Here is a 14494-nt window from a genome sequence, read left to right as displayed (position 1 = left end):
CCCTTTTGGCTGAGTTCTAGTTTTTCAAATTGTCACGCTTAGCTATAGTTCAATAATAATAGCACATTCTTGCAAACTCGGATTATTTTTAGCACTGTAATTTTTTTTCATTATTTTATTATTATTATTATTATCATCATCATCATATCATCATTATTATTTTCTTTTACTAAAATTTGTTGGTTGGTTGGTCCTCGGGTTATCTTTATGGTTTGGCATGATCTATGTCTTGATCTTGGGTTTCTTGTGTTGATTGTTTGTGGAAAATTTGGTTATCGACTTTCAAATGTTCCTTCTTTTAGTCTTACTTTATACCAAGATAAAATGTTTGGTATGTAAAAAGTTTTGGGGACTTTCTATTTTGGTTCAGTATTTTAGGGGTGCAAAGAAAATCTGAAAAAACTGGAAAAACCTCTTAAGCTTACTGAAATTGCATGACGATGAATTGGCAATTTGTTATTGGGTTCGGTTTATGCCAAAAGACAATGAGAATAGGATAGCAGTCTGATCAACCTTTTTTGTTTTAATTTATAATTACAAAAATCAAGTAAAATTTCAAAACTAAAGAGTAACTTTTAAAAATGGGAAATGGGTATCAATTTTAGGAATAGTACTTGGGGTTGTTTATGATAGACCATATAATATCCCCCAAAAACCTCATCTTCCTCCACATCAAATATACCTTCAATTTTCCACGTTTAATCAATTGCTGATTGATGCTTTTGCTTTCTCATTGCCGACCTTCTTCATCTGCTTTCTTCTTCTCAACTCCACCTTAGCATCCTTAAGAGCTCTAACCAATCTCTTAAAAAACTTCCCCTTCTTATTTTGGCATCAATTCTCTACCATGTTCGACAATGTCATAACTATTTCCTTTAACATCTCCCTAATTATTTTATCATACAAATCATCTCATTCAACATCCAACCAATTCTTCCCAAGAACTTATCCGGAATTCAAATCCGATTGAATTGAAGTGAAAGTTGAGAAGGAAATTAATGGAGTAGAAGGGAAAATGATATGAAATCAAAGATGCAGAGAGTGAGAGACTGATAAAATAGGAGAAATCGAAAGAGGAAGAAGGAGGGGGTAAGAGATTTTCTGTGGAACCATAATAGTCAATTTGATTTATCGTGAAAATAATCAATCTCTTTGTGCCATAAGCCGACCAAATCCCAACAATGAAATTCAACAACCCAGATAATGCAATCTTACTCTATTTCTTCTCATATCTTTAACCTTCTTCTTGATCTTCCTTCTTATCTTCATCTTCCTCCTTTGTTTCTTCTTCTTTTGTTGACCGGTTAGATCTAGGTATATATTATAATTTCATGTATCCCATTCCTCATGACGGATAAAATTTTATCATTATTTGTCGCTATACTCGTCTTCTTCGTTAAAAAGTCTTTTCCATCTTCATTCTTGTTTGATTAATTGAAAAATAGTTGTCGAACACTTTCTCGAATTTTATTCTTGTTTTTATAGTTTCTATTACTTATTGATAGACAATTTTATCCGTCTCTATTAGTGATAGAATTCTAGCGGCCCTATTAATGATAGACTAGTATCAACTAATAGAATTCTAACAGCCATATCAATGATAGACTTGTATTGATTTCTATCACTGATAGAATTCTATCGACCTTTATGAACGATATATTTCAACCAATTTCTATAATTGATAGATACTAATACACCTCTATCAACTAAAGGTTATAGACTTATATCCATTTTCATTACTAATATAATAGACATTGATAGGTTTTCTATCAGCCTCTTTTAGTCAGTGATAGACACTGATAAACTTCTATCAGTCTATATCAACGACAAATATGTATCAATTTCTATCACTAATAAACACCAATAACTTATATCAACCTCACTTGTATCAATTTCTATCATTGACAGTATTGATAGACTTCAATGATAGAAATTAATAGACTTCTATTAACCTTTATTAATGATAGACTTTTATCGGTTTCTATCACTGATAGTATTGATAAACTTCTATCATTTTTTATAACTGATAGTATTTTTAGATTTTTACTAGTTGCTATCACTGATAGACTTTAATTACTAGTTGTTATCATTGATAGATATTGATATACTTCTATTGGTCTCTATTACTTATAGGCGCCTCTATCAATGATAGAACTTTATCTGTTTCTATCATTGATAGACACCGATAAATTTCCATTAACGTCTATCAATGATAAATAATTATACAATATTTACCACAAATAGATACTTATAGTAGTCTATCAATATCTATTGGGATAGATATTGATAGAACATTGTGAATGTCTTAAATAATGCCATTGAAACCATGAAATCAATCCTATAATCAAACTAAACTCAAAACAAAACAAAAATCAGTACATCAAAACACCAAACCAACTAAACAATGGAATAGCTAGCCTGAAAGACAAACATATCCATGATAACAAACATATCATTTAATAGATAGCATTCATGTCATTGTCAATCACTCATAGATAGTGATAGAAAGTTTCAATGTCTATATGTGATAGACATTACTATGAGATTGACATACTCATTTTGAAATAAGCCTTAAACATTTTTCAATAAACAGACAATGCTCGAATAAATACCTTAATGAACTCATATGCTTTGGAAACTATTTATAAAATAACTTAAATATTTGATGCAAATCATACATAAACAATAATCTAAAAACATGCTTGAAATCACTTTAATAAATTCATTTTTCACTCACAGATACAAGCTTTATATCCTATGTTTATCAGTTCGACCGATCTCCTTCTAACATGAAATAATGGAAAATAGTTCCATTTAATTCTACAAAATACAAATCTGTACTCGAAATTCTTAAAGACACCAAACTTTGGAAACGCTCAATGTAAGTAAAACATAGTCAAAAATAAGTTTACACCAATTAAGGTAGTTTCCAAGTCATATCATAAAATAACATATATTTAGATTTTACATAGAAAATTTGAAAATGAATCACTCATCGTCACTAGCTTGATCACCTAGGACTATAAGCTTTCCTACTTCAGTTTTACCTGAGAAATGGTTCGTATGAGAAACAAGTTAACTTTTCGTATGATAGATAACCCAAATATCCATAACACACTTCATGAGGTAAACTCAAACTAATTGTGCTTCATGAAATCCTCACTCCTTAATCCTAAATTGAATCATTCCAAAAGCTTTAGTTTTAGGCTAAATTTCTACCTTCGAACCCCAAAACATCTAGTTAAAACACTTAACCTAGTGAGTACCAAACTTAAGCTAAACTTATTGGGTCTTTCAATTCCTTACTCTTATACAACCTGTCAATAAGTTTAGAGATTTAGCTACATTAATAGTCTCAATAACCTTAAGAACTTACCTAGCTTGTCCAAACCACCTTAAATGTGTTGGATAGCCTTTTAAAATCCTCTAAGACTTCATCTTAAAAGCAAAAGAAGATGGGTACATAAATCGTATTGTTGAACTTTAACTTTATGTAGAGACATAAATGTGGATCAAGTTCAAGTATATAGTCTAAAGCGGTCTATACTATATGAATAAAAGTTGGCATCTTATTCTAGGACACTATGGATATGACCTGCTTTTAGTTAGTACAAAAGATGTTATTTTGAATCGCTCATGAAGAAGCATGAAAGTGGAGGCATCCTATGTAAGGAGTTTACATAAGACTGAATCGTGAAATAGTCACTTTTAAGTTATAACGCTGTTTACTGTTTAAAATTAACTATTTTGGTTATTGATAACTTAGGTTAGTTAATCTTAATCCTGAGCTAACTATGAACTCTTGTTTACATGATTATAGTTAGCCATGAGTTTTATGACATAAAATCTCGTGTGAATAATAGTTCATAGTTAGCTTAGGATTATAGGTAAGAGTAGCTCTTTAGCGCTGATCCAATAAGCCTCCCATTATAGGGGTAAGACCGAATGAATAGCTGAGGATATAAGGTGCAAGACGGAAATCACTCATAACCGCTTTAGTGTTAATAGATAGATTGTTCTCTTAAGGACTAAATCTAAGTCTTGAACAAGTGGCCCACCTTCTCATTGGCCCGAGAAGGATTTGATTTATAGGTTGGACCTTAAACCAATTGTTCAATAGTGAATGAGTGGGACTTAAGGAGCAAGAAGTAGGCTCGATGGTAAAACAATATTTTGACCCATCGAGCGTACAAATAACTTGTGAAGGATTAACTTACTAATCATGATTATATGAGATGGACACAAATATATCTATAGTGAGGGGAGCGCAACTACGAAACTTTAGTTGAATGAACCATTAGTTAACAAATGTTAATTAGCTTGGTCTAAAAGGGTTTAGCCAGTTAATCTCGAATCGCTGGAGCCCATGATCTATAGGTCCATTAGGTTCCTTTGTTAGCTCATATGGAATAAACTTAGAACAGTATGATGGATTAATTCAACAGTCCCAGATCATCTTGCATGGATCTATAATGAATGGCCAACAGAGGGTCACCCACTTCATTAATAGTGACTGTAGTTTCTGGTAAAGGTGAGATTAATTCATCTGTGGCATGTAAGCTAATGGGTAGCAACAAGAACATTGAGAATGAAAGTGCTAAAGACGAAGTCATTTTGCCAATGAAAAAGATAAAGAACTATGACAATGTAATAGTGTATCAATTACTTGTTTTTGCTTTAAAGTTCTTCGATTGCAAAGGAGATAGAATCAAAAGCTTCATATATATATAGGGAGGTTTGACGGTATTGTAGGAAACTGTAGTACAAGAAAGTTTCCCTAAAAAGAGTGTTAATTATAATTGTAAGTTAGATCTTAACATCTATTTACCATAAATAATTATACGGAGGAAGTATAAAAAATTTTGAAAACCCATAACAGATTCTATGTAACTACAAGTTAGCATTTCACATTCATGCACAATTAATAATAAAATAAAATAAAAGTAAGAAATATATAAAATATATGTGAAAATTGGATAATTTATTTCTTAATTAATGTTATAATTAGTGCATGTTACCCTATATCCACATAATTAATTAAAACAAATTAGAGAGATAAAAGATGAGAAGAAATCCAGTTTTTGGTGCACAATGAACTCTGTGACTTCAAATTACATCTTCCGTTTCTTTATTTTATTTTTTTAATTTCTACTTTTTTTTGAAACGAGTTTATTATTTAAGTAAGAAAAATACTAAAAATGGAATAAAAGTAAAAGTTAGAAACTGAATCAAATATTTAAGTGGAAAAATTACAAAATTTTTATTGGGTGAGAAATATTCAATTCATTAAGCCAAATGCAAGTGGGGTGTTAAGCAAGCCAAATGACGTCCTAAGAATTCAAAATATCCAAAACTCATTTTGAATGCCGTCTTTGGTACATGTAACTTCTTAATTCTTAATTGATGATAATTTGATCTCAAATCAATCATAGAGAACAAAGAGGTATCCTTTAGTTTAGTAAACAAATCACCCCAAGGCCATGCCCCACCCCGCTAGCCAATTCATGTGACCAGAAGTAGGTGTTCGCCTAGAGTACATCCAATGCGTACCTCTTCGCGAGATAACAAGTTGAACACCTTGTAAGTAGAACTTCTAAAACCAATCTCCAATAGAGAGTTCCAACTTTCGACTCAGGATTACAACTTTACATGTGTCCCTTTACTGCCTTGCCACACCATGTAGCCAAATCCAAGGTCGACACATAAAAAGTATAAAAGAAAAATATTGCTTACTGGTGAAAAGATTGAATTTTTTCATTAAATGAAAAAAATTAAAGATAGAGGAAAAAAATAGAGTACTTAGATATACGTAAAAAATATAAAAGAAAAAGAAAAAAAAATTAATATGATTTCTCAGTTAATGTGCAATCTTCAATAAAGTTGTTACTATTAAAATTGAAGGATACCAACTTAAGAATCTGGTGGCCCAAGTGATATATATATATATATATATATATATATATATATATATATAGACATTCAACTTGCAAGTGTACAATCTCTATTAAGAAAAAGGTTTACGTTTAGGTTTTAGGTTTATACATATTATATACATAATTAGGTTGGGCTGGGTAAACCCGACTCCCTACTTGCACAACCCGACAATCCGCCTCAACTTTTTTTCCTCCAATTTTCTAACCTAACCCAATCCAACCCAACATAAAATGTAACCCAACCCAACTTTTACGGTTTGGGTTGGGTAATCCGGGTTGGTCGGGTTACCTATTTTTTCGAACACTCCTCTAGAAAGTGGTAAACAATTTTGAAAGAGTGAACTAAAAAGTCCAATGAGTGACTAGGTTTATTGGAACAAGCGTAGTATTAAATATTTAGGCAAATAACTCAGTAAAGCATTTGTAGAAACACTTTCTAAATCTTATGTTATTACTCATCTATACTAGATATCAAATCCTCAGAAGATAGTAGAGCTAATCAATACCAAATCCAATATAATCCTCTACTCAGAAAATAGAGTAAGATTGATACTATCGACACCTCAAAGATAAGCATCCCCAACTCTAGCTTAGAGATAGGCGTCCCTACCTCAAATCCTCAAATATAGTGTCCCTACCTCAAAATTCCACAACGCTTAATATGCTACCTTGTAGGGTTGTAGTTGTAACACGATAACTTGGTATAGACTAAAACATGTTTAAAATCATAAAATTTGAAAACAATACCTCAGACCATAAACCATGCCTTGCTATTTTACAACCTCATTTTCTCTTGCTAGCCAGACATACACCTTTGTAATTCATGCTAGATAAATACTTTCAATAAATCACATGCTTTAAAAATAGTTGTAAATTAGATTAAACTCAAAGCATTTTAAAACATTTGCATAGCAAATTCATATAGAAGTCCTTATGTGAAATATGTTTTGGCACTCATAAATAAGAGCTAGATCCTTGGCCTATAAACTGTTCCAATCTCCTCTTAACTTGAAATAATGATATTTAAATCCATATTAACCTCTTAGGACTAGAGAATATCCAAACTTTGCCAAAAAATTCTAAAAATAAAAAATGACCCAAAAAATGACATTTTGGCATGGCTAACGAGTAGGGCATGGGCAGCAGGTTGCATGTGCACGCGCAGGCCTAGAGTCCTAGTCATGTTCTAACCTCGCAAGCCCTATCATGTGTACAAGTGTCACGTATGTTGTGTGTTGCGTGCTTGTGCGCTTCATAGGTCGTGCATCCTACGTTGCACATGATGTTGTCTACATGTGCTTGGAACCTTGCATGGCATAAACGTGTGCCTTATGTCGCGTAGCCGTCAGCTGACCATGTGGTGGACATGCTTTGAGGCTTAAATAACCTATCTTGACCAATTTTGCACGCCCATCTCACATTGTGATCCTAGCACACGACCCACACCCTTAGCCTTGCCAAAAACTTGATTTTCAACCTAAAACTCGACTTTAGAACTTAATAACTTAAATTCTGGACCTCAAATCAAGAAAATTATTTCTACAAACTTGTGTATAAATTTCTTAACTAGCTGTCCTCAAACTAGAAGCAAAAAATTTCAAGTATTAAGTTCTATAGCTAAAAAATACTCAACACTGTCCAGTTTTTCTTCGAAAATGACCTTTGTGGTTGCTTCACACCATCGCCTCCCTTATGGTGTATTCTCTTCTTGGTATCCCTTCCCTAATACCAAACTCAACTTAGAAGATTTACCAAGAGGAATTACCCAATGAACCAAGTAGATTGTGAATATTATTCATCTAAAGTTTCCTTTATATAGAAGTTCTTGCATGCTACTTTATTGACATCTCATTCTCGCCCCTTACACACCATTCTTATCACTTTCCACCTCATTATGCTCACCTTACACCTACTAGTTGGTAAAACCCAGGTGTCTTACAAGATATGCCACCTGTACTCCATCTCATCTATTAACACACAATGTCGTGTGACATCCTTGGCCGCCTTTTCCTTTTGCCTTGGGAGGTTCTTTTGTCGATTCTAGTTGCCTAGCTCAAGTGTAGAATGCCTAGGACTTTCTTTTCCATATATAACCTCTCAACAATCTTACAAGGCTTTCAACAAACCTTGTCATCCAAAGACTAGCACTTGGCCACATTGCATCCATCTTTTAGAGGTTTTCTTGACACTTTAAACACCTTGGCTTATCCTTCTCGCCTATCCATCCTTGTTACACATGTCCTTGGCTGCCTAACATCCAATGCCTTAGAGGTTTTCCTTATAACTTCTCGCCTACACCAACCATTTTTGGCTGCTTAACTTGTGTATTTAGAGGCTCACTTGACCTAATTAAGCTGCCTAGAGTATGCCTAGCCAACACCTTGTCAAACCTTTAAACATTCCTCAATCCTACCTTGGGTATGATGATACTTGACCCTTGTTATTTTAATCATGACACTAAAACATTGACACTCCAATCTTAATACTTAACAACCACGTCTAAACCTTGGTAAAATTTCTCTCTAATTTTCCTTGCAACAACTATTCATCTCTTGAGTTTCTTGGAAGGCTTAGAGATCCTTTGGTCCAGGGTTTACATCTTACTCATAACCTTTAGATTTTCCAAAATCATGCTTTGATACCAAATTATCACAACCTAATTTGATTTTTCCCCTTTGACCGAGGAGTGAACCTACTCGTCGAAAATATTTTTTCCCAAAGTAAAAAGTCTAGTAAAACATACATTAAAAAAATTCTATAAAAATTTCGGTTGCATCTCCCTTGAAAAACAAATTAACCACACGTGAAAAAGAAGAAGATTGACACTTCTAGATTTATAATCATATATAAAAATTCAGTATGTCTCATCACACACTTATCATAATCATCCAGAGTCCCAAACAATAATTTAAGTACCATAATGAAAAATAGATAAACAGAGGTTACAAAAACCAATCGCAATTTATTCCAAACAAACACCTCTAACATAACTTTTTGTCACACCCTCTTCCCGGTCACCTATTCTTGACCCAAAAGTTGGCGTGAAGTCAATCAATATTGATCTTGTTATGCCCCGCCTCAAAATGTCACCTCTTGCGATTAAATGGGGGCATGCTGCCTAGACACTCCACGAGATCACACAATGAACCCCTAGTGAGCGGAATAACTTTCTTTCTACTTGTCTTGTCACCAAGCTTCTACTTTGAACCTTAGAGACTTTCACACATTTTTGTTGGGGTTGATGTCCTAAATCTCGTGATCTTGTAGTTTATAATTGTATATATTATACAAACTTTTTATTTATCTAACAAAATAAAGTGTTTTATTTTGTTTGACATTTAGTTGTATTAACCCACAAAACCAATAAACTAACATCGAAGGTTATCTTCTATAACCTAAACATGTATGTGGAGACATACAAGTGGATCATGTTTAAGTGATAACCTAAATGGTCTGTAGTAAATGGATAAGGCTGGATACCTTATCCTGGTGACACTATGAATACGACCTGCTTTGTAGTTGTTACAATTATTCTAAAGTGCTACAAATGATTTGATCATAATCACTCATGTCGAGACATTAGATAGTCTCTCTTATTAACACCATTATTAGTTGAGACTACATTTCACAAGGATGACGATAGGTGACTTGACTTGAATCTTGAATGAGTTGTGAACTCCTGCCTATGTAGGCGGTCCTTTGATTTTCATGGGTGAGAGTAGCCTATGTCACTGACTCAATATACCTACCATTTTGGGGATTCGTCTGATTGGGGAGCTGGGAACACAGCTACATTAGAAGGAATTCACTCCTTCCCTATAGATAGAGTAAGTAGGAAAATTGCTCTCTTAAGGGCTGATTCTAGGACTTGAACAATATGGCGCCACATACTCTCTTGGTCCGAGAGAAGTTCAGTTATAGTAAGACTATAATTATTGTTCATTAGAGGAATCAATGGTACTTAAGGAGTTAAATGTAACTACACGGCAAAACGGTAATTTTTGGCCTAGCTGTACTTACGAGCAATTTGTGAAGGGTCATTGCACCATTGATTGGTTATATCTAATGGATACAAAAAGATATCTACAGTAAAAAGAATGCAACTATTAGTCTTTAGTGGAATGAATAATAGTTAATGAATGGAGATTAATTAATTAAAAAGTTTAATTAATTAATCCCATTTCATTGTAGCTTTAATCTGTAGGTCCATAAGGTCCCCTTGTAAGCTCAATAAGGATTGAGAATCAAATTTATTTTGGTTTAATTTGAATTGTTCAAATTGATTAAAAGGAATAAATTGTATATGATACAATTAATATAATGTATTTGATACATTATAATATAAAGTTTTTCTGAGAGAAATTAATATTTGAATATGATTCAAATAATAATAATAATATGAATAAGATTTATAAATAAACTATAGGTTAAATTAATATGGATTCGATTCATATTACCACTATAGATTAAACGAGAGATTTAAACCATTGCTTATATTATATATGATATAATATAAAGTTTATATTATATGAGATATAATATATATCACATAGCAATCATAAGGCATTCTCATCGCAATGGGTACAAAAGATCATTTTCTTTCAAACTTATTAATTTCATGTGTTCTTTATTATTTTAGCACATCTTTTGAATTCATAATAAGTTCAATTCATTCTATGGCATAAATATGTTGACAATTTGAAAGCATAAGTTAAATCACTTGGTTCGTGGTCTAAAGGTAACATGTTTAAAGATTCAAACATCTTTAGAAATCCTTTTTATTTTAGGGAAAATATTTTATAAGGAGAACCACCGACTCTCGATTAATCGGCTAATTTCTCCGCCGAGCTCCTGAGCAAAGAACTTCTTTGCAGCCCCTTGCCGGTAAATGAGCTTTTGGGAATTCCTAGAAATCTAGGAAGTTTTTCTTAATTCTTCCTTAACTCATCACTGGAAAAGCAGTCCTAATTTGATCGGTTTCCTTCTATTTATAGGCTTCTCTAGTGATGTTTTCCATGTAGAAATGATGACTTCTATTGGCGACATGATCGGTTCAATCAAAGGATGTCATGTGTTACTGTCACATCCTTATCCTAGAGTCGGATTAGGCAGTAAAGTCAAATCAATTATCGACTTACTGACACGAGTGTTGTGCTATCAGTACTAGGTGGGGTCGGCTCGTGGCTAACCTTTTGTTACGTTGCTTTTTCTCCCATATCTTTCTTTCATCGCATAACCTTCTCACAACACGTGAATTATTTCTCTCATACCCGTCTTATTACATTATTCCTTCCCGTCGCCTGAGATTCAATGCATAGAGAAAAACATGTTTTAGGGTCTCACATTTTGTTCCTCTTACATGATCCAAATCGCTCAAGTCCCCGAATATATCCTCTTCTTCCCTTCTTCATAAATTGTAAGATGCCATTAGGTTTTGGCCTTTCTATAATGAGTGTTGAGCTCGCTCTCAAGCAATTCTATCAGAATAAAAAGTTGAAGGGTTATTTATAGGCTTGGACTTGGCATAATCCTTCCTCGTAGAGCCCTCAAGTCTGGTGCTTTGTGAGGAGGTTGTGGTTGATTTTTGGGAAGAAGAAGTGGGTTTTCTAGTAAAGGTTCTTTTTGGGTGGGGTATATAAAGGGTCCTTCCATCCTTTTTAGAGATTTGAAAGTTTTGGCAAACTCAGAAGTGGGTTTTTGATGATCGACCATTTAGAATGAAAAAAGAAAGGTTGAGGATTTTGATGGTTTTCCAGGTGAAGCTCAAGAACAAAAAGAGGAAACACTTGAGAGGGCTTGAGTGCTAGAATGCAAATTGAGGTTTTTCTTTAAAGATTTCTCTCGCTATTTATTAGTGAAATACACCAGTGAGGGTCATCATTAGCATACGATGCATTTAATGAGCTCTAACACCTGAGCGACGCATCTCTCTAAAAGTAGGAAATGCCGTTTGCATTAAATGAAAGTGTTTGATTTCCACGTTGCGAGGAACAACTTCCTAGACACTGCAAAATTTCGTGTGGGAAACTATTGCTCTTTTCGCCTAGTTGTATCTCATGTGCCTCTTATCAAGTCACATCCTAGTATGTAGCCTAAATTTCTTTAAGGCACAATATATTATGTCTAAAAAGCAGTAAAAGAAAGTGGTAAAGAAAGCAATAAAGTATGCAAAACAAATAAAAGAATAAAATAAAAAAAAGGAATAAAACATAAAGAAAGAAAGAAAAATAAAGCAATAAAAATTGATGCTAAAAATTGATACGTTCATACTATTTTTTTTTGCGATGAATATTTAAATGAAGAAGATTTACTCTAAATCCATGGAGAATTTGATGCGACCTTCGTCTTCATAGTACACTTTGAGTCTTTGTCCATTAACCTTGAACACGTTATCTCCATTCAGCAATGCAATCTCCACAGCACTATGTGGGATGATCTTCTTAACCACAAACAATTTAGACCATCAAAAGTGAAGCATTCTTGAAAACAGACGTCAACGTGAGTTAGAGAGTAGTACCTTTTACCCCAGATACAACTCTCATTTATGATACCGCGATTGATGTCATGCCTTCGTCGTTTCTTTATAAATTTTTGAATTCTTATAAGCTTGAGAACTCTACTCTTGATGCTCGTGCAACTGAAGCAACCTCGCCTCTTCTGCGGCATCATGATCGAAGTTTAACTTTTTGCATGCCCATATTGCCTTATGTTCCAACTCCAGTGGTAAATGACATGCTTTTCAGAAGACTAACGCGTATGGAGACATTCCAATTGGCATCTTATGCACTGTGCGATATGCCTATAACGTCGAATCCAAGTGATCGGTCCAGTTGTCGTGGGATGAATTCATCACTTTCTCCAAAATATTCTTTATCTCCCTGTTGGAGACTTTCGCCTAACCATTTGTCTGGGGGTGGTAGGTGGTGGGAATCTTGTGGGTTATATTGTAATTCATGAGCATTTTAGCTATGATGTGATTAATGAAATGTGATACTTCATCGCTTATAAGGGCTTATGTGTCCCAAAATGCGAGAAGATATTATTTTTCAGGAAATTACTAACTATAATCCCATCATTCTTTTAGTAGGATATAACTTAAACTCACTTGGAGACATAGTCTACGACCAACAAGATGTAGATATGGTCACTAGATTGCAGGAAATGTCCTATAAAATCTATTCCCCAAACATCAAAGAGCTCAATCTCTAAGATCGGTTGTTGGGGCATTTCATTCTGATGGTAGGTGTTTTTTGTCCTCTAGCACTAGTCACAATTGACCACAAATTTCCATGCATCTAGAAATAAAAGTGGGTGAGAAGTACTTACTTTGCAAAACCTTCGCAACTGTCTTCTACACGCCAAAGTGTCCTTCATAAGGCACGTTATGACACTTGGTTAGGATCTCTTTTGTTTCACACTTTGGAACGCAACGCCTCAAGATATTGTCGGGCCCCAACTTATAAAGAAAAGGTTCATCCCATCTATAGAATTTACATTCATGAAACAACTTCTATCTTTGTTGGCTGTTGAAGTCTTGCAGTCGTGCTTTGCATACCAAATAATTGACTATGTTTGCATACCAGGACTCCCTCTCTTTAACGCAGAATAGTTGTTCATTAGGAAAGTAGTCTTCAATATCCTTTTTCTCGTGTTGAAAAGGTTCGTTGCTTAGATGTGATAAGTGATATGTTACCTAGTTATTGGTACCTTTATGGTCAATAATCTCCAAATCAAATTCTTGAAGCAATAATATCCATCTATAACCGCGATTTGGCATTTTTCTTCACCATTAAGTATTTGATCGTAGAATGATTAGTATGTACCATGACTTTGGTGCCAACAATGTAACTTCTGTACTTTTCAATTGCAAATACTACCATGAGCAATTCCTTTTCCGTGGTTGTATAATTCTCTTGAACTTCATTCAAGGTCTTACTCGTGTAGTTTATGGGGGTGGATCACTTTATCTTTCCTTTGACCCACCATGGCCCCCACCTCCACATCACTCACGTCGCACATTAATTCAAAAGGTTGCGACTAGTTAGGAGTGATGAGGATAGGTACTGAGGTCAACACATCTTTTAGTGTTTGAAACGCCTGGTGGCACTTTTCATAAAAAATGTAGGGTTGACTTGTGCCCAAAAGGTTACTCAACAATTAGCTATTTAGGAAAATCCTTTGATGAATCTTTAATAGAATCTAGCATGTTCTGAAAAACTTCTTAATGATTTCAAATCAGAAGGCAGTAGCAATTTACTAACCACATCATTCTTCGTAGGATCCACTTCTAGTCCTACATGGGAGATCTTGTACTCAAGCACAAATCTCTTAGTTATCATGAAGTGACACTTCTCCCAGTTAAGCACTAGTCGTGTCTCTTCGCATCTCTTTAAAACTTTCTCCAAGCTATTTAGACATTTAGTGAAAGAGTTCCCAAGATTAAGAAATCATCCATAGAAATTTTCACTGATCTCTCTAAAAAGTCTAAAAATATCTTCATCATGCACCTTTAAAATTTCCCTAGCACGTTGCATAATCTAAATGGTTTGCTGCAAAATGCA

Source organism: Cucumis melo, chromosome 5 (genome assembly GCF_025177605.1).
Source record: "Cucumis melo cultivar AY chromosome 5, USDA_Cmelo_AY_1.0, whole genome shotgun sequence".
NCBI lineage: Eukaryota > Viridiplantae > Streptophyta > Magnoliopsida > Cucurbitales > Cucurbitaceae > Cucumis > Cucumis melo.
Note: the sequence above shows the minus strand (reverse complement) of the source record.